We start from the raw sequence: 27,878 nt of genomic DNA, 5'->3' as shown, positions 1-27,878 counted from the left end.
AGATTAAAAGTCTGATGCTCTACCGACTGAGCTATCCGGGCAGTGAAGTTCTGTGCCCGTTTGGTGTATTATGCGAAACATTAATCTATTATTTTATAAACATTATTTTCTTCTTAAATATAATATCTCCAAATTTTGCTAGTAATTACTTTTACTTACTTTTAAACAATTTATCAAAATGAAGTATAAAAATGTATAATTACATTGTTGAAAAGCTCTTTTTGGTCTGATAAAAAAAATCTTATTTTCATGATTATTCTTATTGTATTCTAAACATTAATATACATTGATGTACATTGAAAAAATGATCAAATATGAAGATACTGAATTATATCTGAGTCTATCAAACGTAATTGGCTTGTATAAGAATTGAGCGACTCGAAAACAATGCAAATCGTGTATTTTCTTGGGTGCATCGCTACACACTGAGCCTCGTTGCAACTGTACAGAATACCAGTCAATGTCATACCGGATAATTATAAACTACGAGATAATTTTGCATTAATTTATTGGAAAATAAGAATCAAGGCCGTCGATGCGCGTATCAACGATGAAGGACTCGGTGGTTCGCGATTTTTGTTGTGTTGTTTCGAGCCTCGATTGTAATCAAATATTAATACACGCCATGATTTTTATCTTTTCGTACTGATAAGAAAAACAGAGTTTAAATCATGACAGCTGTGCTCAACAAACGTGTTTTCCCAGCAAACAAGATGATTCTGCGAAAATTTGGCAATTCGTGTCGGAGGGTCTACACTTTTTAGTGATCCAATATCGCGTTTGACATCTAATTGACAATATATATTATTTAAGGAGATTTCATTCTCTGATTAGCGAAGAATTTGATTTACACCAAAATTATTTGTCTCATAACTCGTGAAAGTAATATTTTTCCTGCCAAGTATGATACTTGATTCATGATAACATTATTTTCCCCGTTTAGTATAGTGTACTCAACAGATGAGAAAGTCACTTTTCTTTTTTAATCAATTATTCTCGAGTACGCAATAAAATAGAAATTGCATAGTGAAAAATCCCTAAACTGAAAATATCTATGGAAACTTGAAATAGCCTAGTAATATTTCTTCGCGCCCTTCCTTATCTCACTTACCACTCAAGGTAATTAGAACGAAACGACTGAGAACGAGCTCGCGTGAGAGTTATTTACGGAACACACAGGCGAAAATGAAAAATCCAATCGGGGAAAAAACGCGACAAACGGATCGCAGCCTTGACACGAGGCGCCTTCGTTGTTGTTGGACTAGCCATCGCACAAGTCACGGATTATCGTCGACTAATTAAATAATCTGCAGTTTGATTTCAGCCCGAAGACGTCACGGTGCCCGTTCACGATTAAATAGCCGCAATTTTTCCGTAACGATTCATTTATCTTACCGTGTGGACACTATTTTCTGTACGTAGAGAATAATTACAATGGAGAGTTACCAGATGATACCGGGTTTGTGAATGGAAAGTTAATAAATATCGTGCGGTACACAGAAATTGTTTACAACAGTTGGCCGGAAACCTCCGAATGGTAAATGAAGCTTGTTATTGAAATAAATTTTTTCGTCAGTTCTCCTTCACTGTTATTAAATTTGTATAAATTTCATTCCGGGTATTTCGTTATGAATAATTGTGTTTTTAATGTTGCTAAACTCGTCCTCATTCTCTATTTTTCTATTGTTATTTTGAAATTATTATATTTGACGAATCTTTTATATGTGTCAGTTTCGTCAATTCAACGATGAGATTTGTTGAAAATAGTATTTTTCTCAAACGATTTTCATTGACGTTGTCTTCTAAAACCATTTGATGCCTCGAACTTTGATTTTATCACGTATTAATTTAATAAATTTGCAACGTCTAGGCAAGGACAATAATGTTTGTTTTAAAACAAATTGAGTTTATCTCTTCTACTACTAATAAACTAGTTTACCTCGGAAATATCTCATAACGAGAATGTTTGCGTGAAAGACGGACCAAACCAACGAAATTTATGTGTTTACTTTCGTCATATTATGACGTACCCGATAATGTTTAAAAATGTACACGTATAAAATATAGTAAACATCATTTGACTTTGCCAGAACAGACGATAGACACGAAAGAAACAGCTATGAATAAACACCTAAAATTTACAAGATAACAGTCGATGATAATTGACTGGCAAAACAATTCAACAGGAAAAAAACATTTACCCCAAATTTTCCAGCCATTGATACCGATCTGCAACATTGTGCAATTTATTTTCTGATGAAAAGTGTATCTCACATCATAATTTCTTTATATTTTGTTGTATCGAGTCTAATAACTTGCCGACTTCTATGAATAATATTTGAGACAGTAAAAGTGTAGAGATAAGTGTAGAATTTTATAAATTGTTCGAAACTTGTTAACGTAGAGTAAACATTAATTATCTACGACATGTCGATAGTGTTTTCAAGCGAACCCACTCTACGTACTCTTAATTGAAAATCAATTTTAAACAAATCTTATACCTTCCACGTTTTTCACGTTATCGTCTCGTCATATTTATACCAATATGAATCGTATATAAGACCCATACACGTGTAAATAAGATTAGGACCGTGACCAGCAAATTGTCTATATTACTGTCTTTTTATATTCGTAGTCTTCTGAATTATACACTAGATCTAGACGTTTGTAGATAGAATGTGGAGCGTGACCGATAGTTGACACAGGTTTTCCCATCCAGCAAGAAACACGTTTAAGTAGTTTATTTTTCACTTTTCTTTTTAGAAACATAGGATACTTATCGCAATGGAAATACCAAAGACATGTGAGCTGTGCTTTGAGTGCGGCAAGATAAAGTGCACGGTATAATTTTGTATAATAAAACGACTGCCATAGGTCGAGATGTGGCTCTAATCGTTCCAGTGATTCGTTCAACCAAGGAAAATTTGCGGAACGGCCCACTGTGACGCTCGATCTACAAACGTTCATCTCTTTTAAAGAACGGTTACATCGTTTGTTTTCTCCGTATTATCACTGCGAAGACAGTGCGGAGTTTCTTTTAGTCCTCCTTCAATTGCTCATTTCTTTATCTGAAAATACTTCCTCGTCGTTGCATAATTGTGTTGAGCAGTTGTTTCTTAAGAATGATTATGTACAAGGAAACGAACATTACAAAATATTTATATTATCATTTTAGAGAAATAATATTATGTAGCAAATCGATGAACTACGAACAAGTTTAACATCACTGAATATTGAATTCAGTAAAAAAAAAAAATCATAAATAGTGTCCGATTTTGTTATCGTAACACGATGCTCCTTAATCTCAAAAGAGGAAATAATAAACACATATTCGAGGCGAAATGAATTCTAGAATTACAGAACATTTTACGTGAGGAACCAAAATTCTGCGGCGGATTAACTCTTCGCACTCGAGAGGTGACTCTCGGTCACCACTAGGTTTTACGCAGTAAATCTACAATACCTAATGTTTCTTTAGGTTTCATTTCTTTGGAACTCGAAGTGTCGATAAAATGATTGTCAGTGCAGTAAAGGGCAGTAAAAGGTGCAGTAAAATCTGAAATTAGTTTGAATCCGGCTAAATCTTCCAAGTCAATCTAAGCTTAGCATTCGAGTTACTGGTAGATACAAGAAAAAAAGACCTCGAGTGCAAAGGGTTAATTAAAAAACTTGGCGTATTATGAGAGGTCGTTGGACTATTTTTATAGACTGCTTTATAGAATAAAGGTCGTTCGACTCCTTTTCATTTCTCTCTTTTTCTTTTCGTTTCGATGACCGGCAACTATCTTACCGACACAAGCTTAAAAACGTGAAACCTGTCGCTTCACTGCACATCCTGCGAACGATTCTTTCATACTCGAGGCACCTGCGTGTAATTTCATTGGAGTCGAAGGCAACGGAATCATTGTGGAGGAAGCATTACGATACACGTGATTCAGGGTCGTCGTCCAGCGAACGCGGGGGTCTTTCCCCAAGCAAAGATTCTTGGCGACGAGCCATTAACTTCCCGATGTGTCAAGTTCTCAATATTAGAAGTTACGTGCTTCCACTCGCCCCCTGTTGAGAGGTGACTTCCCTTCACGAAGCTCGAGTCTTCATACGCGCTTCGAACGAAGTGCGAACGCTGACGCGAACGTATCACGACTATTAACATCTTCTACTTCCCTGTCTTAAACACGTCGCGCAAACGAACCTCTCCAGGAACGCATAAACTTGAAATGTAATTGATACCTGGATATATCTCTAAATATCCACAATTCTGAAAGGCTTTAATTTATTTCCTCGTCGAAGGTTCGCCTACCAAATAAACAGAAGTAAATTTATTCGATAGATAAATCCTTGACTAGCGAATAAATTAAATCAACCAATAGAACAATTTATATTTGTATTAATAATCATATAAGTTAAATGTATTATAACGAAGCAAAATGTATTACTACATTTGAATACGTTTAATATATAGAAGTAAAATATTCTGACATATTTATGTCACAAAAATCAATTGACTTATTTACGAAAACTCGTTTATAATCAATTTCAATAGATGCAGGATGAGACAGCTAAACTGTTACAGAGCGATAATGCTTAAATTATCGTGGATACAAACAAATTTTACAGGAACAAGTTGCAAGGTTCGAGGAGGCCTATCTTGTATCACTATTACTTCTTTCTTTTGGTCCAGATGTTGAAGTTATATCAGAAGCACCGACATTTCTTTTTTTAAATAGAACCATGGGATTTTATTTACACATTATGAAAGCTGACGTTGACACGAATCCGTCGCCCTATAATACATGGCCATTCAAGGTTAAATCTATCCATGCATAACTTTGAATGACCATGTATAAGGTCGATGGATTCGTCTCAACGTCAGCTTTCATAATGCGTAAATAAAATCCCATGGTTCTATTTAAAGAAAATAGCGGTGGCCTTGATACAGCCTTTTTATCTGGACGAAAAAAAAAACTAAAAAATTAGTCATATAAAAGAGGCCCCCTCGAACCTTTTAACTTTTTCCATTAGGCATTATCGCTTTGTAACAGTTTAGCTGCCTCACCCTGTATATGTCGCAAGGGAGATGATAAAAATGGAGATTTGATCAAATCCCTAAGGTAGATGATCAATTCACGGAAGATGTTAAATAACAACTCGTACAGCTCTATGTTTCGCTTGTAACCACTCCCCTTTAAAAGTAGACATAAAGCTAACCCAATCAGGCGAATATTACACAACTCGATGCTAGATTTAACACACATACGTCAGATTAATATAATTATTTATTTATTTTATTACCTCACGAGATATTATCCCAGAATCTTGTATCTCTTAATCTAGTCATATTTCGAATCTACCTTAGAGATTTGATCAAATCTCCATTTTTATCATCTCCCTTGCGACATATACATACATATGTATCGTTAAACTGTTGGCTCTACAAAGATCTCTGCTGCATCGCGAGATGTTGCCATAAACTTTGTTGATATTCGCAATTGTGCAGAGAAACAGGAGTTTTCTTCAAAAATTATTAATGGATATGTTGCAAAGTCCACGACTATCCGAGTTATCGACTATTACGCCTCATCTTTCTCGATTGGACGCTGTCGTCTTTTCTATCCGCGATTAAGCGCCTCGAGATATGGTTGTACGGATTCTGTTTCTGGTGTTTATACCTAGACGGACCGTTATTGCAATTTTCTTCACTTTTTCATTCAACCTAATAGCTCTATTACTATCCAAGCTTGTAGAATCACCTACAATGGATGATGCTTCTACGAACGATCGTTTACAACTTGAGTGTACCTCATGTTCGACATATCTACGCTAGAATCTAATTGCTATAAGCATAGAGATTGTACAATAAAATAGAAACACTAAAATAGGTGCTTTCTTATCCCTGTAGCGTGGGATTCATAGATAATTGCTGATTCCTCCTCAGCATTCGAGTATGAAACAACAAATCGATTCTTTGAATTTGATTTAACGCTAGAATTATCGTGGACAATGCATAGTTGTTAACCACGCAACCGTACCTTTACAATTAGAAGAGGAAGAAGAAGATCAATCTATCGAAATAACTAACATTCTATTATATTATTAAAATTCCTATTTGCTGCTCTAACAATGGTTACCACAAGAATTGCAAAAGCATTATTAGTAATTGAGTAATTTTAGAAAGAAATCGATATACACGAGTCAAATTGACTTGCTTCTAGTCTCAAATGTAGAAAAATATTCCATTTCAAGTTGGTTCTCGAATGATATTTCCTTATTATCGAATAAAGTAACAATCCAACATTCGTTCGCGTTGGTAGTTGCACACTGCCAAGCAGATTAGTGGCGCGTGCAACGATTCTATATTGCCGTGATTACATCGTTGCTGCATACGCTATTACGTCAGTCCTGCGTTTCATCAAAGAGCGAAACTTGTTCCCCGTATACGTTATCTGGCGATTCTCATCTTTGATCGTGTCCGTAAATAACGATGTTCTGGCCGGAACAGGAACCAACGTTCCAATGATGCATTGCGAACGGTTCAACTGCTGAAGAAATGGAAATCACGTCTCTGGATGCAGATCAGATTCAGTGATTGGAATATTTCAGAAAAATTATTTTTCCATTCACGGAGAATTCGTAACGAAAAGAGTGTTATGGATTTCGAGCATTAATCAGTGATAATCATAGTTTTTTTGGGAACATTCCTAGCCATTACATTGTTAATAAACGAGCAAAAAAATGATAATTTAGATTTACTTGATGCGACCTTAACAGAAATTTCAAAAATATCAATTGATTCAATAGCAAACCAAAATATATTTTGAAGGACTGATTCTGTTCGTACATATATGTATGTACTTACTTACATAGAATAGTTGTAAATGAAAGTTGATGTTAGTCACTTGTTTCTATTCATGAATTGACATTTAACAGTACCTTTTTCTAAAAAGTTTACAGCAAATTTTAAACAAATAAACGAAATTCTGCAAACAACGACATAGAAATTAGTAATGTACCTAACAAGACGAATCTGACGACATATAACACGTCGAAATCGGTGAACGGGCCGTTTGCTAGGAATATGCTAACTTGACTGTAACCAGAGATGGGCAAAACTTTAGACTTCGAATAAATCTGAAGTCTAGGATTTTGCCCATCACCGACTATAACACCTAATGTACTAGTCTTTCATTTGTTCCTTCTTTACATTCATTTAATTCTTGCTTTACGTTACTTTGCATTTGTTTATATACCTCCCTATTAACGATGTCAATAGTTTGTTGGGGCCCGCTGGCCCTTAGCTCGAGTACCTCGGGATTGCCAAACCCGTACTGTAGCTACAATTAATCGTAGCTACAGCCCCTGAGGTCAGTCAGCGATAAGAAAGGTATGTACCAAAGTAAATGACTCTCATCACACCTGCCTCTGTTCATCTTATCGATATTCGTCACAAGAATTGCAAGGCTAATCTACTCGAGATATTTACCCAAAAATAATATGAAATCTCCAAAGCAAACTGTATTTTGACTGAAACAAGATATACGACTCCCAATTTATGCTCATTTATTTACAATGCGATTATCTAAAATAAATGATTCCCAATAAATACCTTTATTATTATATGCTAGATACGAATTGTCAAATGAAGAGCATCTAAAGTGTAAAATCTAGAGCTTCAGAATTACGAATAAAGACATCTGTACCAAACTGCTGCTCAACTCCATGCAAATATCTTAATTTAACAAAAATGTTAAGAACTGTTGAAATGTTAAAGACGTTAAGAAAATATTAAAACAGGATTCACGATACAGAGTTAAGAAGTTTGGCTTCTGAGAATCCCACGTCACTCAATGATCAAAAACGTCCATAGGTCTGCTCGAGTTTAGGAAAATTTACGCTGTTAATGGCGATCAAGTGCAACTAATCGTGGACTGCAAAAAGGATTGCCAGGAATGAGGAAAAATCTACGTGACCGCGTCACTCTTTCCTTTCCGCGATCGACGATACGTGGATCTCGACACGTTCGCGCGACGAATGACGGCTACTATGACATCAATCGGTCGACGATGACTTTATGACGACGAGTAAGAACGGATCGTGGCTGACGTTTCTCGATCAAGGTCTCTCGTTCGATCGTTCTTAGTCATATCGAATGATACGGTTATTTATGTAGAATCAACTACAAATAATCGCCCGGTCTACCGGTGGGTTACGTAAACGAGCGTTTTGGAACGTTCGCGAAGAATAACAAATGCACAAAGTTATATCGACAGATTTGAATTTGGTTTCGACTCTTTGCACTCCCCTAGAGCTAACTGTAATGCTTGGACACTAAGAGACATCCTATCATAAATGATAAAATAAGTGTAATATTTCCATCAAATTATTATATGCATGAAGATTGTAAATCTGAGAAAAGTCGTACAATCCAACGAATTGGCAAGATTCTCTCGCGATCACTGTGATTAAGTCATTGCATAAGTTTTGATACGTTTTAAACAGGTGTTACAAGGTGACGATAATGACAAATATAAGTATATAATATACGTTGCCGAAAATGTAACAACCGTGATAATATAACTCAGAAATGTATTTATATGCAATTGAGTTCTGCACTATAATAGCAAAAAATTGAATGTTATATCATTTCTTAGACAGCATAGGCAAAGATTCTAATTGCTTGGTCTTTCTTAAAGAAATAACCAATCTCTGATTGAAAGGGATACAGGAGCGTACAGTTTCACGCGTGCGTCGAAAAGCTCGACGATTAACCCAGAAAACCCGATGATCGTGCATCGACCCGTGCATGGACTCTCGCGAAAGACAGAGAAAGAGCAAAGAACCGCTATGAGAAGGAAGGAGAGGCAGCCTGTTTCTAAGAATCTTAGCGTACTAGGCAAGCATCCCTTGGAAACTCGCCAGCATCGTCGTATCACAAATATAGGCGGTTAATGCTGGCTTCACAACGAATCTGTTCGGTCTAATGCGAAACATTGGTCTTCCTGCAAAAAGAAAACAAAATTCCTTGGCAATAAATCCACTCGTCAGTGCTGATGACATCGGAGATGTCAGTTTCACGATTGTCACATGTCAAATTTAAGCTCAGTTACGTTTTGCGATGAATCTATGGAGACGTCAGTTTCGAAATTCTTTAATGTCAAATTAAAGTTCAATTAAATTTTGCGATGAATCTATGGAGACGTCAATTATGAAATTCTTTAATGTCAGATTTGAATTCAATTACGTTTTGCGATGAATTTATGGAGACGTAAATTTTGAAATTCTTTAATGTCAGATTTGAATTCAATTTTGTTTTGCACTGAATCTATGGATACGTAAATTTTGAAATTCTTTAATGTCAGATTTGAATTCAATTTTGTTTTGCACTGAATCTATGGAGACGTCAATTTTGAAATTCTCTAATGTCAGATTTTAATTCAATTACATTTTGCGATGAATCTATAAAGATGTCAATTTCTAAATTCTTTAACGAGCGAGTGTTAAAAAAAATATATTTCAATTGATATTAAGTCTAATTCATTAACTGTTTCGCAAAGAATTGATTTTCTTCTAGTGTTTCAGATCGAAATTTCATAATAATAAATATTTTAATTATCGAGGACTATTTTTAGGATATTTTTCCTTTCTCAAATTATGAAGACTAACAAGACAGGAAAAGATATACCTTGTAAATATATGTCTTATGACTAAAATACACATTTCATGCATTTATGAAGCATACTGTTATTATTAAAGTTTGCAGAAAGTTCGCAGAAAATTTGTTTGTGAATATTTCCTCCACTTGCAAGGTTGCCCGGCTAGCTCAGTCGGTAGAGCATGAGACTCTTAATCTCAGGGTCGTGGGTTCGAGCCCCACGTTGGGCGATAACAATTTTTTTTTTTCTCTCGCGGATTCCACGATTACGCAGCTACAATCTGTGGGCGTCAATATTTAAACGTTTCCCTACCATCTCGCTGTTATATCACACCAGGGATGGGCAAAATTGTGCTCGAATAATAGATAACGAAACAGATCAACATAAGGCGACTTACTTACAACGTCAATCGAATAATTGTGAAATATTTAATTAAGAAAGTTTTGCACGCTCAATTGTAATCACATGTATGTAAATATTCTGTTTAGTCAAACAACAAAATCCTAAAGCCTTTATAATTCAAATTTTTACTTTTATTTTATCAGTAATGGATAAATATATCATCTATTTATCATTCATAGTGTTTATCTGGATAAGAATATCATCTATCTCTGTATCATACCACGGGATAGTATGGTTTGATAAAAAGGGATGAACAGAATTTTATTTAAATAACAGATTACGAATAGAAACTCGGCAGACACATAATTTTATTTATTCGTGACGTTTATTCGATCGAATACTAACACAGACGAGTCGTTGCACGTTCTCAACATGTCACTTACTTTGATTATATAAATCTAATCGTAATCTTCCCTGAACGAACAACGTATGAACTGTTACCTTTTATTCGCTGTCTGAATTTCTTTTTATCTAGATAAGCACTTTTCCCACCGCTGGCGCTGACTGATACAGGACTTTTTGCACGTGCGAGCCACACCGTCGGTATTTTTCTCGCGTTTCAAAGTACGCTATCCTCGAGGCGCGTAAATAATCAAGATCTTTGGCACGTAATCTTATCAGAATCAACAGACGGGAAGGCGGCGGAGCAACGCACGATACAAATCTTCCCAGCGGAGGAAAAACAAGAGCGATCTGACGCATCGTCGACGAGAATCACAAAAAAGAAACAAGAAAAAGAAACGGTTACAAAATAATATAAAGCCACGGCAAAATAAAATATGTGTTACTTTGGAACAAGTACGACAAACTCATGAACTTCGATTCGTAGCATAAAACAGCACAAACAATAAATCAAATAAAATTATTAGTGATCGATCGTTGATCATCAACCGTTATCAAATTTTAACTATCAATTACCATCAATTACTACGAATCGTCGCTTACCAAACATCAATAAATTGTTAACGTTCAATTAACCATCATCATTCGTCAACTATCAATTGTCTCAAACCGTGATCAATCGCCAATCATTAATCGTCCTGAATGCCCATCAATCGTCAACAATCAATAATAAATGATCAATCAATAAATCAATTAACCATTATACGTTAACATCGAAAGGGTGGTCTCAGGATAGTTACACGCCTTGACCTAACCACCCTAATACTTCATACAATGTCTCTACGTTTACCCTTGAATTCTTCAAGCATTATCGCGCATGTAATAGCAACAATGTCCAACGGTGAATTCAAATTTCTCTAAACCCTCCCTCGAACTATTAATCCCTAAATTCATCAAAAATTCTCACATATGTAACAGCAACAGTGTCCAAGGATGAATTGAAATTTTCGAAAGCCCTCATTTCACGCGTTGATCATCTGGATTTATCCCTAATCCTCGCGTATGCGATATCGGCCGTGTCCGAGGGTGAATAGAAATTATGAAAGACCCTCCCCCCACCGAGACAGAGCAAAGGAATTCGTCGGACAGGTGCGCGCTCGTTGTGGAAAAGCGTCTTAGACGCAAAAAGGTGGGAGAAGGGGAGGGTATCGAACCGTGCAGAATAGAACGCCAGGGTGCCAGGTGTTTCCGAGAGTTATTTTCGATTGCAGTTTCGACGAGGGGAGGGGGAAAGGGCCGATCCGCGCAGTCGTGTATTTTTAGTGGTTGCACGGCATGCGGCACACCACCGCAACGTTTCGACACGACCCAAAATAAAGTGTTTATCGAAGAGCAACGTTTCGTATCTGCCAGCGAAAGTAGATCGATTTACCCAGACTCTTCCCTTGCGATGACTACCTGTTCCCTTCAACCCACCGGCTTGACAATGAAACCCCAACGTATTCTACCCACCATTCGATTGCGTAGAGATGTTTCAAATTCAACGAGTGAACAATTGCATATCTTTTGTTTCATATCAAGGATTTTTGTCTACTAAACAATATTTCCCATGTCTATTGCCTTCTGTAGGTGTATTTTTGAGAACATGTAAAAATAAATAGATACAGCACGTTAAAAAATTTGGCGGGTCATTGACACGTTGCACGCTTATCGACGTGTCTGGGGACGTTCGTCTGTATCTCCTCGAGGATTGCCGTCTATCTCTTTTTTAACGTATATTCGACTACCATTCGTCGATGACGGTCTAGGCTCTCACCGACTAGACCGGTAAATAACTGTAGCGATAATACCATTTTTCTAGAGAGCATAATTAAATATCGATTGCGAGAGTGCAAAGTCACAAACTAAGATTAACCTTATCGACGCAGCGATTAGATAGTTTTATAATAAAATCAGCGAATGAGACTATGCAACAGGATATGTAGTTACATCTGTGTAGGAAGGCAAAATAATCAAATTTTAACGAGAGTTTGTCGATGATCTGGATCAGTGCTTCTCAACATCGGTAGAAATAAATTGCTTACTCTAAATTTACACAATAATAATATTTTCCTATTATTTTTGTAATCATCAAAGCATTTTATTCTATTCCAACTTAATAGAAATTTTTTTGTTAATTCTTTGTTGTTCCACGATTCATAGATTGAGAAGCACTGACCTCAACAGATTCACTGAACTGCAAACCTGACAAATGCAACATTTTGGTTCGATCATTTCTACCAAATTGTTTTTCTAGCTTCAGAGGGCGGCTCGCAATTAAAACGGGTTTCATCAGTTGTTTCGTTGAAGGCAGAAAAAAATAGTATAGAGAAAAATTGGATAACAAGGTTTACCTTTTTGCAACCACAATTTTTTTTTACGAGCGCAACAATATACCTGCAAAACAAAAACAATATAACTGCGATGGCAGTTTTTATACAAAGAAAATTGTATATACACATTTTTGGTAAATTTTGTTATTTAACGCATGCGGGTGTTAAAAACTGGTGCTTGAGAAGTAGACTCTTCGAGAGATTAAATAAAGATAAACTATTTTCATTTCTTGCTCTATTTCTTTTCTCAATTTTCTTGATACTAAGAGAGACTATATATAAATTCGCAGAAATGTGTCTGTTGAATCGAACGCTTCACATGTTTGGAGTCTCTTCGTGAAAACACAATATCTTAAAAGCAAAACACGATAGCAGCGCGATTACATTACGGTTAATCAATTATCAGTAACCCTTTAACTCTTATCTGCCATGTAATCGCGTAACGTATTTTTATTTTGAGATATTGTATTTCTCCGAAGAGGGCCTGAGCCAATGTTCGAAACGTTCGATTAAACAAACATATTTTCGAAAATTTGCAGTTGCTATTAGCGTCGAAGAAAACGAAAAAAAAAAATACCTTCGCGATAAGAACTTTAAGAAAATCTTTCAATTGGTTAAGAAGTCTCTTACTTCGTCCAAGAAGATGATCAAACATTCCTCGGTATAACACAGGTTTTCGATTGTTTCGCTTCATATTTTCCATTTGAAATATCTCACCGAGTATAAGGAAAATTTTATTACTGAAATTCACAAAACGACCGTGAACACTTGTGAATACATTAGGAGATGAATAATGAAATCGATTCAACGTTACTTGTTCTACATTATCATCGCTACAGTGTAAGGAAAACGTTATTATTGAGATTGCCAGATCATTCGTGAACACTTGAATACATCGTGAGATGAATCATGATACTCGACAAACATTCCTTGTTCTATGTTATCATTAATAATAAAGTGTAAAGAATGTTTTATTTCAGAGGTGTTCGGAACACTCGCGAACAAAAATCATTTCTATGCTTTTCTATGCTTTTGGTTTTAGGTTCTCGTTAGGATCCTGTTGTACTCGTCAGAAGAGCGAGTTCTACTTATAATTGGGAAATTAGTAGTTTGGGAAATTTAAAGTACAAATTTGTGCAGATTTTCAGTATCATAATTGATAACATGAAATTATACTGTCTATTTCTTTACTGAAAAAATGAAGTATATATAGTTTTTATTTCTGCTTCTAAAAGAACTGCCTCAAATGTACTATGAGATGAAAAGTGTTTCGTGACTGTAAAGATCTGAGAAACGCTGGTTTGGACGACGATCATGTTGGATAAACAACAAAGGTTCTACTTTTTTCATGATTTTGACAGGCACCAAGGAATTCACTGGTGAGAACACAGGGGACATGTGACGAAGAGTTCCACCACGGGGTCGACATGTGATTATGCTAGAAAAGAGCGAAGAATAACGCACGTGCGAAACGTAAACTCAACCAGCGAAAACACGAACTCCAAAATGGCGACGACAAACACGCTGCGTTATAACGTATCCGGGTACAACTATTTTGCGACTGGCCTAATTCCACCCCGGGGGTGCGTTGTTTCTTTCTGAGTTTAGGAATAATGGCCTACAGAATAAAACTGAATCTTAAAACGAGAATTGTCTTTGAATAATATAATTCTTTAGTGCTAAACCATTCGGCACGAAACTATCGCTGTTTACTTAAGATTGATGTTTATTTTTTATGTGTTATAAAATATAACCACTTTATTATAGAAACTTCATTTTTGTACGAGACAAGCTTCGAAGTTACGACGTGTGCTATGAATAGGATCCTGGCAACTAGAAGCATCCAATAATATCAAGAAATTTGTATACTACGAGTTGTAAAACAACAAAACAATTTTTATACTCGTATTAAAATTTGTTTCCGAAGGTATAAGACTTTGGTACTTAATGGATTAATATTGCAATATCAAATAGTATCGTACTAGAATAGTCAGTCTTATATTTACATTTAAACAAACCGTTTCTATAATAAACTAAGAGCAAGAAGCTTATCCTGACTGCAAATAAAAATATGCCTTCGGCTAGAAAGAAAATTGCAATCAACCAGAAGAACGAAGAAGAAGTGTGACTTTAAATGAATGAAGTAATACGTTAACACGCCGCGGTGTTACGGTTGTTTGAAATTTATTGCTTTTACGTAACACATGAGTTTCTCTTTCCAATGTAAAAAGATAGCAATTAGAGAGAACTTGAAATGAAATATTATTAAACGGATTCTTCTAACTGTTACAGCCACGTGTCATTACGATCTTGCATAACCAGCTATAAATCTTTACAATTCTCCGTTAGGTTTATTCGTATTGTTTCACGATTGGCTCGCGTCCATCGCACGATGCATTTTGTCACATTATCGAACAACCGAATTAGCGGAAGACAACAGCGTTGGAAGCCGAGCGAGCTATCGGAGGAACGTGTACACTTCCGTTTTCGCTATTTTGTAAAAACTTTCTCTGCTTCTCTCTCTCAGATTTATTCATGTAATTCACAAGTGACCCGATTCGAGACCAGACGAATCAATGAGAAACAATGACCTCGACTAACAAAAGTAGTTTCCGGAAAGGCACGACGCGCGCTCCTTTGAGTCGTACCCTTTTACCATTATTTTGCCACTGACCTAAATCCATGCACCGTTCGCTGGTGAGATTGAGAATAATCGTATCAATTGGTTGAAAATAATCTCGGTGGCTGCGGCGAGGGGTTTACGAAACTTGGCCCCGTCTTTCTGACAATTTCACGCACGTTTCTAGACAATACTTGAACGACGAATAGGGTTACCATCCCTTGCGCAAAATTTCTATTAAATTTTCTCGAAAACAAAGACTCGAAAATATGTTCTACATTTATAATTCATTTTTTTTACGTAAAATGGTACGTAGAATAGATTTATTGTGTATCTTGTGTTTGAAAGCAAATTACAGATGACCACTAATGCTGTGTTATATCAGGAAGAAGATAACTGAACCAAAGTCTTATACATTCGGAAACAAATTTTAATACGAGTATAAAAATTGTTTTGTTGTTTTATAACTCGTAGTATACAAATTTCTTGATATTAACTATAACTGAATAGTAAATATACGTTAAAATATCATTGATAATCAAGTCATTCTAAAAATAACACGAATTAGTTCTGTCGAGTTTATGTTAGATCTGGTCAGATTAACTTGCTCGCTAGTTCCAACGTTAATTAACAATCGCGTCGACCGATACGCATCGCGCTAACGCGGTAACAGAACTTTCACTCCTATCATTTCACCCCGCCAACGATGGAATAAATTCGATTCCAGGAAGAGAACACTATGAGTCATTCGTCGCTGGCAACCAGCGTTTCATTTTTCTACCGCCGTTTCTTTTTCCTATTCCCTTTCGTGTTTTACTATCGCGATTAGAAGAGCGTGAAACGACCACAGCTAGCTCGGTGATTCATACAGGTTGTGTTGTGACTAATGGAAATTTTACTACCAATGCCTTTACGAACCATTTTCGTTAGCAACAGTAACATAACTTTGTGCACTAAGATTCCTTTTTTTTTTTTCATTTTCTTCCCAATAACTCCCTATTGTTTCACGTGCTTTATTGGAAATGTACTTTACAGAACAGTTTCTCGATTGGTGCTAACTTCAACCCTTTCAGTTTCACTCCTAAAAGGTGAAACCACATTAGAAGGCCAAATATCAAGTGTTCTTTGAATTTCGAGTGAAATGAATTGACAAAATTACCAAATGTACTTTAAAACATACCTAAAATATTCCCAAAGTTAAACAAAAATTAAATAAATTCTTCTCTATACAAAACATCTCGAAAAAAACTTAATCTTTAGCCTTTCAATGTGGTTCCTCTTCAAATATTATAACAAGAACGTTGAGTATGATTCTACATAGAAGATCAAAAGGTTAATCCCCCGCGTTGGTTTAGAATTAATCAATCTCGTCTAACTATTATTAAGCGCGTGTTTGTCTCTGGTTACTCTGACGTGTTGTTTTCCAAATGTCGCTACCGTTGGAAAGCTGCCGTGCAATATTTCAGTAGCGTAATTTCGCAGACTAGAGCAGGTGAATATACGCGACAATGGATCCCGTCCAACGAGCTCCGCGGAGAACCTCGTTACGTCGGTGACAGAGGCGCGTTCTAGCGGTCTACAATGTCTACAAAACAAACACTAGGAATTCCCATCAACGTTATCGTTAATTTTGCGCGGCATTTCATCGCATACGACGGTCAAAAATTAATTTTTTTAAGAATTCTTAATTAATTAAGTGCCTGTCGCGAGTGCTTCTCTAAATTTAGGTTTCGGTTTTGAAATAAACTCAATCTAGCGACAAATATATGTGAAATAACCGAGGAATGGAAAGTACAGAGAAAATATGAATGGGTGACATTTTTATCCTTGAAAAAATCAAAATATAAAATAGATATAGGAAATTTGATAGAAATGATCTAAATTACTCAAAAGGAATGTGTTGCTTTCAGCTTACCTGTAATAAAAAAGATAAAACAATGTTAGGATAACGTCGAACAATAAAGTCGTGAAACCTTGAGAAAGTATAATGCACAATTTTGTATCGTTATAATCAGACCAAACCTCTATTATGAATGCTAAATACTTGTCTAACTAAAGAATTGTTATCTTTCTATACCAACATTTGTGCATACATATTTATTACTTCATTATAACTGCTACAGCTATGAACCAAAGCAAGGGTATAACTGCTAATAAAAATTACACTATTCTTAAATATACAGTGATGATATTGCTGTGTAACGTCATTGAGAAATTTAAAAGTGAATATTAGAAAAATATATTGTAAAATATTCTTATTCTACAATTCAATTACAATATTTGTTTCCGAACATTTCTGCGTCATTACATACATGTCCAAAAAATTCTAAATTCCTCATTTTCACATATTCCTAACCAGCGCGTACAATATTTACTTCCAAAATTGAAATTTCAATTTTCATTCAAACAGTAACAATCGACCAGTGCGTAACCTTCTGTCATTTTACTTGGACAGTGTTATTGGTCTTTGTATAAAATTCGTATCCAGATAAGAAACTTAGCCATCCCTGGTAATAGTGTGAAAAAATTCAAAGCGATTTCACGGATGGTCGAGCAACGGTAGAAATCCGGTTAAGTGGCAAGACGAACGATCACGATTTTACGAACCGAGCAGCAATAATGGGGACTGTAACAGCTAATCGCTCGCGGCCAGAAGTTCCCCGTTGTAATCGCTCCTCTACAATTTACGAACACGAGAGGTTTCCAGAAAAAAAAAGGAAGAGATCGTTAATAGCGCCACATTGTAGCTATTGTTTACCCTGGTTTCGTTACCTGTGCGAGAATCGATCGTTCGCTGTCCCGACTCCTCAGAAATTGGGGTTATTTTAGGACTCCATTCCGAGGTTAGAAACCGATTATTTAGCTCCGATTACGTTCGAATATTCGATACCGTGTTCCTAGAATTAGCGTGTGAATGTAGCTGAATTTACCTGCTTCGTGACATCGCTTCAACATAAGAAATTAACGATAATTATGGAAATGTGTTATTATGCTTGCTGGACTAGCGTGTCAGCTTTGTGGATCGTCGAGAACAAAATTCGTTAATTTTGTTTTTCAGAAATCATCAGAAACCCCCCTTGTCTCGTGCTTTTCAACTTTGTTATTACTTCAAAATGGATTTTGCTTTCGTTATGTGGTTCCATTAAAAACTAAGGGAAATGATTGTATTTAAAAATTATAAGTACTGTTTTAAATTTGAAATGACCCGATTTATGTCTCAACGTGTTCTAATAGCACTGCATTTTGTTCCTCTTTACTTAAATTCAGTACACAGAGTGCCGAAAAATTACATAAACAAAATTAAATAAAAATAAATTCCACATAACTGTAAAACTAATTTCGCCAGATCCTGTACACTCGCAATTCTATCTTAGAATATGCCGATTACTATCTGTTCATAGATTTATTTTGATATGTCCGAGGATGATCTTACGGAAGTTCGCGATCGAGTCTGTCAGAATTCGTTTTTCTCGTTATGCCTACAAACTCCGCTGCCAATTAATTATAATTTACCGTCATCTCGGCGAATCTAACGATTCTCGAAATTGTTTCGCAACCCTGGCATAAACAAGCCAAAGATACCGCGGAGACGTTAGCTCATACACGAAGGTAAAGATAGAATCTCCTCGTTTCGCGCGCGGTACAATAAGTGTGCTCGCGCGTCGTATTTTTGGAACACCGGGTACATATCATTAGTGAGGTACCCGTGAACGGCGTAAACGTTTGAACGCGTCGATTACGAATTTACGATAAAAATTCAGCGACTTTACGAGCGATAAATCGCCGATCGAGAGCCAGAGAACCGCCTCTCGCTGCGATATTTATTGAAGCAACTTCAAATGCTTTGCAATCCCGCTGTAACGGTGAATTCTGACGATACCAAATTTTATTTGGATAATAGATGGCGATTAAAAACACGTTATAGCGATTTATTCGCGATTTCTATTCGATTAAATAGTTGTAGAGTTTTTTTTACTCACTTCTATCCACTCGGTATTTATAATTTAGTAGGATACAGTGTTAATCGAGAGACGTATAATTGCAAGAGATTACACGTGTTGTGTGATCGCTGAGCAAACAAAGGAAGAGTGTATTTGATCTTTTCGTTTTAAAGTGGCGAGACAAACATCTTTATTTGATCGTCCTCGATCAACCTTCGGTACGAAGATAAACACGCCGAAACACGCTTGTTAACGGGACAGTAATAACACACCTGACAAGTAAGCTTTTTCACGATCGTAAGCTCGTGACGGGATTCACTAAAAGCACGGAAACATACTAAGCCTAGAGATTCAATAAACGTTGGGACTTGCTAAGCATGAAGATTTACTAGGCACGAGGACTCGCTAACCATGAGGATCCAGTAAGCATGAGGTTTACTAAGTTTAAAGATTCACTAAGCGTGGAAACTTACTAAGCATAGGGACCAACTAAGCATGACGCCTTACTAAGCTTAAAAATTCATTAACTAATTTACTATGCATAGGGACTCGCTAAGCACGAGGGTTACTAAGCTCAAAGATTCACTAAGCACGAAGACTGACTAAGCATGGGGGCCCATTAAACATGAGGCATTAAGCTTGAAGATGCACTGAGCATAGGGACCCACTAAGTATGAAGCTTTCTAAGCTTAAAGGTGTCTTAAGCACGGAGACTTAAGACTAAACACAAGGTCTAAGCGCACGGCTTCATAAAACACGGGGTCTTACTAACGTAAGTCTGGGGCCTCGATAAGCGTGAAGTTGAGCGTGTTTGCGACGTTTCCATCGAATTTAAACACTGTTTACCTTGCACGTGTAATACCACAGGTTTTGTGTAACGAAGACGTTAAATAACAACATCATCGATACGAAATTCATTGGAGAGCTTTCCACGTGTGTCACGGTACCGAAAACAATGAGGAACTCTCATGCGAATGACGAACCCCGATGAATTTATATGGTCGAAATCGAACTCCCTCGAACGTGCCATCCATATGAAGCAAACAATTCCTCATTGTATCGATCGGCTCGTTTAAAATGACACATCATTTATCCGTCGCGAGAGTGCTATCCGTCCCTTTAATCTGATGCTGACGACGTTCGACAAATGTACTAGTTTCATTACCGAACGATCGTTAAAGGGATACAAATTGTATGCAATTTTCCACGCTATTCGTCCCATTAATCATCGACGAACGAAAGAAAAAATAGTCCCGTGAAAATGATCGATTGTCACGGGCGATAAAAAGTAATCGCCGTTTGACACGAAGTAACTCGTTTCGTGCGTCCCTTACCGACCATAGAGAGTTGCACGATCAGAGAGTGGACGAAAAGTAGCCTTTAGTGTTTGGATAGAAATCAAAACTGGTAAGTACTCTATCGCGTGCGAGTAAGCGTTAACACCCCGATGAAATCTCAGGGAATTTATTCGTTTCTCTTTGGGAAATATTCAGCACTTGTGATTTTCTTTTGCTTTGGTACGTATGCAAGATTCACGGATTGAAATTACACCGATCCTTGTATCCCTAATAACCAAGGAAAATATTTAGCAATTGCAATTTTCTTTAGCTTTGGTACGTATGCAAAAGTTATGATTTATTAAAAATATCAATGAGTTAGGTCAGTGTGAAATAATAGAGAGTTTTTAATTCACAGGACGCTTAAATTTTATACGAATTGCCGAAGCTAATTTACTGAATTTTTATGAATTCTCCAAGGTTACGAATACTATAGATGCGCCACTGACAGGAGTGGAGCACGTGCAGATATTATGCAATCGGAGAATCTCTGGCATCTTGGTCGGTGCAACAAGTGTCCGGCGATGCGATGCACACGTCGTTCGTTCTGCGAAAAACTTTGCTATTTCCGACAACCGCTCTTTTTCCCATGGGAACCTATCTTATCGCGTCGAGATTGCAAGACTGTTGTAAAACTCGTCCCACGTGTCACCTGGTCTCGCTCTCGAGTACTGATTGATATCGAAAGCACGAGGCGATTGAGCGTTGCAACGTGCAGCGAATTTATTTTTACCGGTACTTTCGACCCCTCGCACCCTGTTCCTAGTAAGGAATCGTCATTTTACAAAATATACTTGAATCGATGTGAATTAACTCTTTGATTAAATGTTCAGATATCGAGTGAAATCGTCCGCGTGCCACGATCTATAAATTGTGAGCCCACGATCGATTCATTCATTTTCATTCACATGGCGAATAATTATCTACAATTGCGTATATTTTTGTCAGCCCTTCGATACATGATTTCTCTAAATCTAATAACACATACTTCGATATATTTTATACATGATTTAATTTTGGTATTATTAAATATGGTACCCAAAAATATCCACCCTTATTTATTTGTTTAGATTTTAAAGAACTCGTGTCTACTTTAACCGTTTCAGGTGGTTCGTTGTATTCTTCTTCCTTTTCGTTCCACAACTTTGGTCGTGTCTGATCGTCAATTACCAATTTTAGTTTTTCATCGAATTAGTTTCCTTGCATAGCGCTAGTTCCGACGATATGGAGCGCAAGTGATGTTATTACATAAAAGATAACGGTACGGCAACCCACTTTACCCGTGAGATTATCTTTTTACGTAACGATCCGAGCCACGGATATTTAAAGCACTTTGTACAATGGGTCAAATTGATTCAAGCTCGTCTACGAGAAAGTCATCCGATCTGGCGCCAACCGTAACGTTTTTTTTTTTTTTCATAAAGGAAATTATAAAGCCTCAGTCTTTTCATATGTTCAGAAATTAGCGAATAAGCTAAGTCGATGTAAAGGTTGATTTAAAAATGTAATAACAAAAGGCGAAGCTGTATCAATTCTATGTATATGAAATCAACATTATTCTTCATTTAGGTCTTGAAGTAGAATATAAGGAGAAAGGAATAAAAATTAATATCCGATGATACAAACAGAATCGTCTTTGTCAGGCTTGAATTAAAAATGAAATAGAAGCAGACAGTAGAAAAGAAAAAGTCTCTCAGTTCCACATAAAACAAATATTATTCACGGGCCTTGAAGTAGAATATTTAAAAACAGGGATGGACATACAAGTCCCGATGCTGGAAAGGAAACCTTGTTCGTCAAGCCTTGGTATGAAAACGAAACAGAACGTTTCGCGACGCTTCAGGTCGATGTATGTGGCCTGATCGATCAAAAACAGTGGAAACAACCTCAGGTCAGATAGTGGAGATAACCGTGTGATTTATTCGGCGTGCTCGCGATAAGTTTAGACGGTAAATAGGCGAGGAATCTGAAAACAACTGGCTCGGGCACCGGTTGAACGGCTAAGAAAGTGCAAGCATGAAACTATTATATTAGACACGGCCGAACAAACAGATAAACCAATCGACTCGTTGACCCAGTTGCGGTTTCTTGATAGACACTTGCTCGCCGAGTATGTGGCCGTCGGAGCTTGAACGATTCGCGTTTATTGCGTCTAATCGGGCCCCCAAGGTGGCACGCGAGACCATTTGATTGTCACACGAAAATAATACGGTCTGTCTAATAAGAGCGTGACAAAAAATATACGTATACCACCAGATCGGCACTCCGACGCATTTATATTAACTCCTTGCGCTCGGACGACGCCTCTAGGGCGACATATGTAATTTAAAAGTGATTTCGTGAACGTACAATTTTAAATTCACTTACATCAGAATACAACTAATTAGTAATTGAAATAATAATACATCGAGCCATGAACGTTCGTAGATGTTTTTCGTCGAAGTAGAGTTTTTCGTTTCACAGAAATTTATTATAAAAATGGACTGGATTTGATTCTATAGAAAAATGCCTCGAACGCAAAGGGTTAATATAACGTCAAGGAATACATTTTACTATTTCACAGTGTACTCTTAGGATAACGACTTCAAAATCAGACGAATGTGTCGAACGAGTCGTTACATCTTTAATATTTTTTTTTATAAACCTTCAGTTTCATATTAAAACAGAAAAAAATGTTTGCTTAAATTTTCCTGTGCCCACGACTTTCTGTTCACAACGTTTCTTCGGACAACACAGATTTCCTCATTGCGTTTCGATATTTTATGTTACGAGAACGTAGGGTATAGCTTCGAATTGTTTCGCGAGATGTAATTACCTTATCTCGTATCAATTATTCATATTCCTTATTTACATGAAAATTTCGTTCATCTCCAAACCGACAGGCTGCCATTAGGCTTACATAACCGCATATAAAACGGATTAGGCCAATTAAATCTATTTGTATACGTCGCAGTTGTATCACATGAAATAGAAACGATGCTTCCTGTTGCCGAGCGTAGACTAATTTCCATTGTGGTGGACTTTTTCAAACTGGAAGAGTCAGAATCTACTCCAAGAGAATTTCGAGCACGAATGAAGATCGTCTTTCGCAATAACAAGGTGAGTATCGAGTCTACCGTTCGCAGTGGAAAGAGGATCACTTGAAGAGCAGTGGTACAAAAAAGCGATACATTAACACTTTATTTACCGGGAGCCTATTTATAGGCTTTTTAATTCCAGTATTTAGCTTTCCGAATTTATTTACTGTTTTGATGATTGTCTACTTACGATGTTCAGTTTTTGGAAACAGACTTGGCTTTCAATGTACCTAGTAATAGTATGAAGGAATTCTTGGCAGCCTAAATTGGCATACGATACTGTAGAAAATTCTGTTTTGAATTAAAGACTGTTTCTAAATAGCCCGGTAAATAAAGTGTTAAATCTGATTACGTTCGATAACGTTCTATTTTCTTCCATTATTGCCTTTGCTTTTGACGAAACTGTAGACACGCTTTTTGTTAAACATATGTTCGTTGTGCCAGAACAGTTTTAAATATGAAAGAGTACAAAAACTTAGATTAATGCCTCTATGTCGAACATTCGTAATCGTAACATTAACAATGTTTGGATCACACTTAGTGCTATCGTTATATTTAAATTAAAATGAGTTTCTCACATTTATAGGGGATTTAATGTGTATAGAGAAACGGCTCTGTAGACACGGTCTTCTAGAGCTTGCATGTAATTGACACAAAAGTGGGGTAGGTCTTACGACAGACCCGCATTATCTATCAGGGACAATAAGCACAGTGTCTAGGACTTAATGCCAGACTATTCTGTTTGCTCTGTGAAACGTGATGTTTACGATTCACGTCTTCAACTACTAATTGGGAACGTTAACAAGTTGTTGGATTCGTCAAGAGGAACTACGAGGAGCTACGAAAGCCTGATCTCGAAATCTGATCCATGAATTTTGTGGTTTCCTTAAAAGGAAGACTATATTAACAGTTGATAGTACTATTGAAGTTTCCTGGGTGATGTAAATTAGGTTCTTTTAGGAAATGATACGAGTAAAGTTTGATAAGAAAATCTACAACCAGGGTGAATGCTGTTTAATTATAATAATAATAATAGTAATGCCAAACTTTCACTTGGAACTTCATATAGTCCTATAAATGAATTTTTTTTTTCTATTTTTGGAATTCATTACGAAATCTCGTCGTACTAAAGAGGATCGTAAAACAAAGGTCGAAGCATTTATCTGAAAATAAACTATGCATGTCCGCGCTATAATCAGCTACATTGTTTTTTTAATACTTACAAGCAATATGTTCTATTTAAAGAATGATAATACGTTACTGTCGCATACAGGCACATTCCGGTCATTAGGGGAAACATAATGAAAAAGAGAAACGAAGTAATAGACGGACACAACGATAACAATGTTATCTGAAGTGTGAAGAGCGAGATTCAGCGATATACTATTATTAAATCTAGCCCTAATCTAATACACAAGTATAGATTAACACATTGACCGACGAGTATAAACAAATATCACCTGATAACCTACCAACCATTTTCGTAAAGAATGCTTTTCCAAAATGGTAAGTTTCTAAACAGACGATTGATTGTAAAATATTTCTAAATAGACTAAAGTAACCATAAAACCAACTTCCAAATAAATTTTGTAAGACTCTAAACAAATTATATACGAATCGTTACTCGTTGGTATTCGTTATCTGTTATTCGAATAAAATGTTGCCCATCCCTGCACGTGCTCCAAACGCTCCAAGATAAAAATCGAGACTCCTCCAGGTCATTTCGCGCGGAAACGAACGAACCTATTAATAAAAATCATTCGTTCTTGTCTCCTTGAGGCCTACGTGTATGCATTTTCTACGTGCGTTTAGCATGCCAACGATAAGCCGATCGTTAGTTTGCACGTGTTCCTCGTGCCCACATCGAGGCGTATCCGTGGCTCTACGTGTGGGTACTTTTAATACGTGACATCATCCCGCGGTGCACGCAGACAGGTACAACAATCGTGGCTCAACACGCCCAACAACAACGGCAACGCGCCAAGGCCTGCTGTGAAATTCATCAGACAACCATAAAACTCTGTAATTCAGCGGATGATCGCGCGTGCGACGAGGATGATAAACGAAATTCACGTCGATGCCTCGGGGCACCGATCCTTTCCAGAACGGTAAACAACATGAAGATTCGGCATCTTAAACGAGGGATCGTGTTTTTGGCGAAACGAGCATCGATTGAGATCGATGCTGTTTGTTTTCGATGATAATTGGTCAAAAGGAATGTTGTGGTTTCGAGTTTGTAAAATTATTGGGTTTAAAGTTGAAGATGGTCTGGATTATGTGGTGAGTAGCTTTGAGACTCTGATCGATCAAAGATTTGTTATTTAAAAAAGGTAATCGTTTTTGTAATTAGTTATACAGTCGTGGACTATAGATTCGCTCCAAAAGAGAATGGTATATTTATGAATGAATTTAAAAATACCTCTGTATAGAGCTTCTCAAACTGCATAAAACACAATAATTGATTGTCGTAAAAATCGTGTAATTTTTACTTTAAATATCAACATGTAGGCGATTTACCTGTTGGCCCTCTTCAGGATAAGATTTTAGAAATATCATTTTGAATATCTAGCTTAAACTTTAAATTTAAGCGTAATTAAATAATATATTGCTTTAAAGCATTCAGTTTAAAGATAAAAAAATAACACAGATTCTAGGTCATCGTTGATAGTGATATTTATTCGGATAATAAATTTCAACCCTCGATCCTGGAAGTGTTATCGTTGCCAGAGGTTTGCATTCAGCGAAATCTCTTACATAAGCTCGATTTATCAAGCGGAATTCCGGCAGGCAAAAGTGGCAATGATTCCGAAACCAAGATCAGAGGTCGTGCGCTTCTAGCAACATTTTGCAATTCCAGTTATGCTTTTGACAAATTGAGCTAGTATTATTGATACCATGTGCAACTATTTACAAACTGTCCAACGTTTCATTGATCGAATCGAGCGAGGAGACGTTTGGCAACTTAAATATAAGGAGTCTTACTTATAAAGGTGCAAAGTCGTGTAACTTGACTGTAACACCTAATGTACTAATCTCGTATTTGTTCGTTCTTTAGATTCAGTTGATTCTTGGTGATATTACTTTCATCATTTTCCCCTTTGGGGATAGCTTGGGTACCTCGGGATCGCTAAACCCGTACTGTAGCTACATTCAATCAAACATAGCTACAGCCCCTGAGGGTCTGAATGAAACTGAATGGACCACTTTCGTCTCTTCGAAAAATAAAAAATTGCTACAGTTGAGCTGTAATCTATCGAGTTCTCTAAACAACACTGAAAAGAACTCTGAACTTTTTGTGTTAGATGAATTCATAAATCATTCCCAATCTTCTGCAATCATCTATTTTGAAAAGGCATACCTTCAGAAACCGAACTTGCAATTACAAATCGTAACTTCATATACAGTCTATTCAAGAAAAGAGATCATACAACAGAATAGTCATTAAATTATGGAGTAAATATATTTCCTTGTCTAAGAGTAATCGCTGTGTATTTTTGCGTTAAAATTCGAACAAACATTTTGGCCAATCTAATATGTACTATATTTGATGGCGAAAGATACAGTCCACTCATGAAATTAATAAATACAGTCTGTTCGAGAAGAGCATGTACGGTGAAACTTTTTTGGAAACAGTTAGAGTAGAAATTCGAACGCGACAAAACACCAGAGTCATCCGTCACTGATGTTTGTTTACGAAGTTTCAGTTATCGTTAAACCTTGATCATAGAACAGCATATTTCATCATCAAAAAAGATTCGCTTGGGCGAAAGAAGATTTAGAACGCGATTGGGACAATGTAATTTTTTCGGACCAAGCTTCTTTTTGGACACGTTTTTCTATCATGAAGTTTAAACTTTGAAGGAGAAAGATCATCTGGACCGTGAAGCAGTTATTTCGACAGATTCGATTATTATGAAGGTCTTTGTCTCAAGACTATGCTATTAAATTAGTGGAAAGTATACTTCGGAGATGCCAAACTATTATTAACAATGAAGGCGACTCGACTGGACAACTTATAGATAATAAAGCATCAAAGGGGATTATCCCGCTGTCTTGTCGCGTTTGAATTTCTCCTCTAACGGTTTTCAAAAAAAAGTTCCGCCGTACACGCTTTTCTCGAACAGACTGTATTTATTA

General features: G+C 36.6%; 1 protein-coding gene and 1 non-coding gene across 3 annotated transcripts in view; one reads left to right on the top strand and one right to left on the bottom strand.

Moving 5' to 3' along the window:
- The window catches only part of LOC128889261 (sestrin-1), a 209,265-nt gene that overhangs the window by 93,423 nt on the left and 87,964 nt on the right, over window positions 1-27,878 (bottom strand). The window lies entirely within an intron of this gene.
- On the top strand, window positions 9,807-9,879 carry Trnak-cuu (transfer RNA lysine (anticodon CUU)). The gene has a single exon. It is a non-coding gene; the product is annotated as a tRNA-Lys (tRNA).

Source organism: Hylaeus anthracinus, unplaced genomic scaffold, assembly GCF_026225885.1.
Source record: "Hylaeus anthracinus isolate JK02 unplaced genomic scaffold, UHH_iyHylAnth1.0_haploid 11997, whole genome shotgun sequence".
NCBI classification, from domain to species: Eukaryota; Metazoa; Arthropoda; class Insecta; order Hymenoptera; family Colletidae; genus Hylaeus; species Hylaeus anthracinus.
This window is presented reverse-complemented; position numbering and strand designations above follow the sequence as displayed.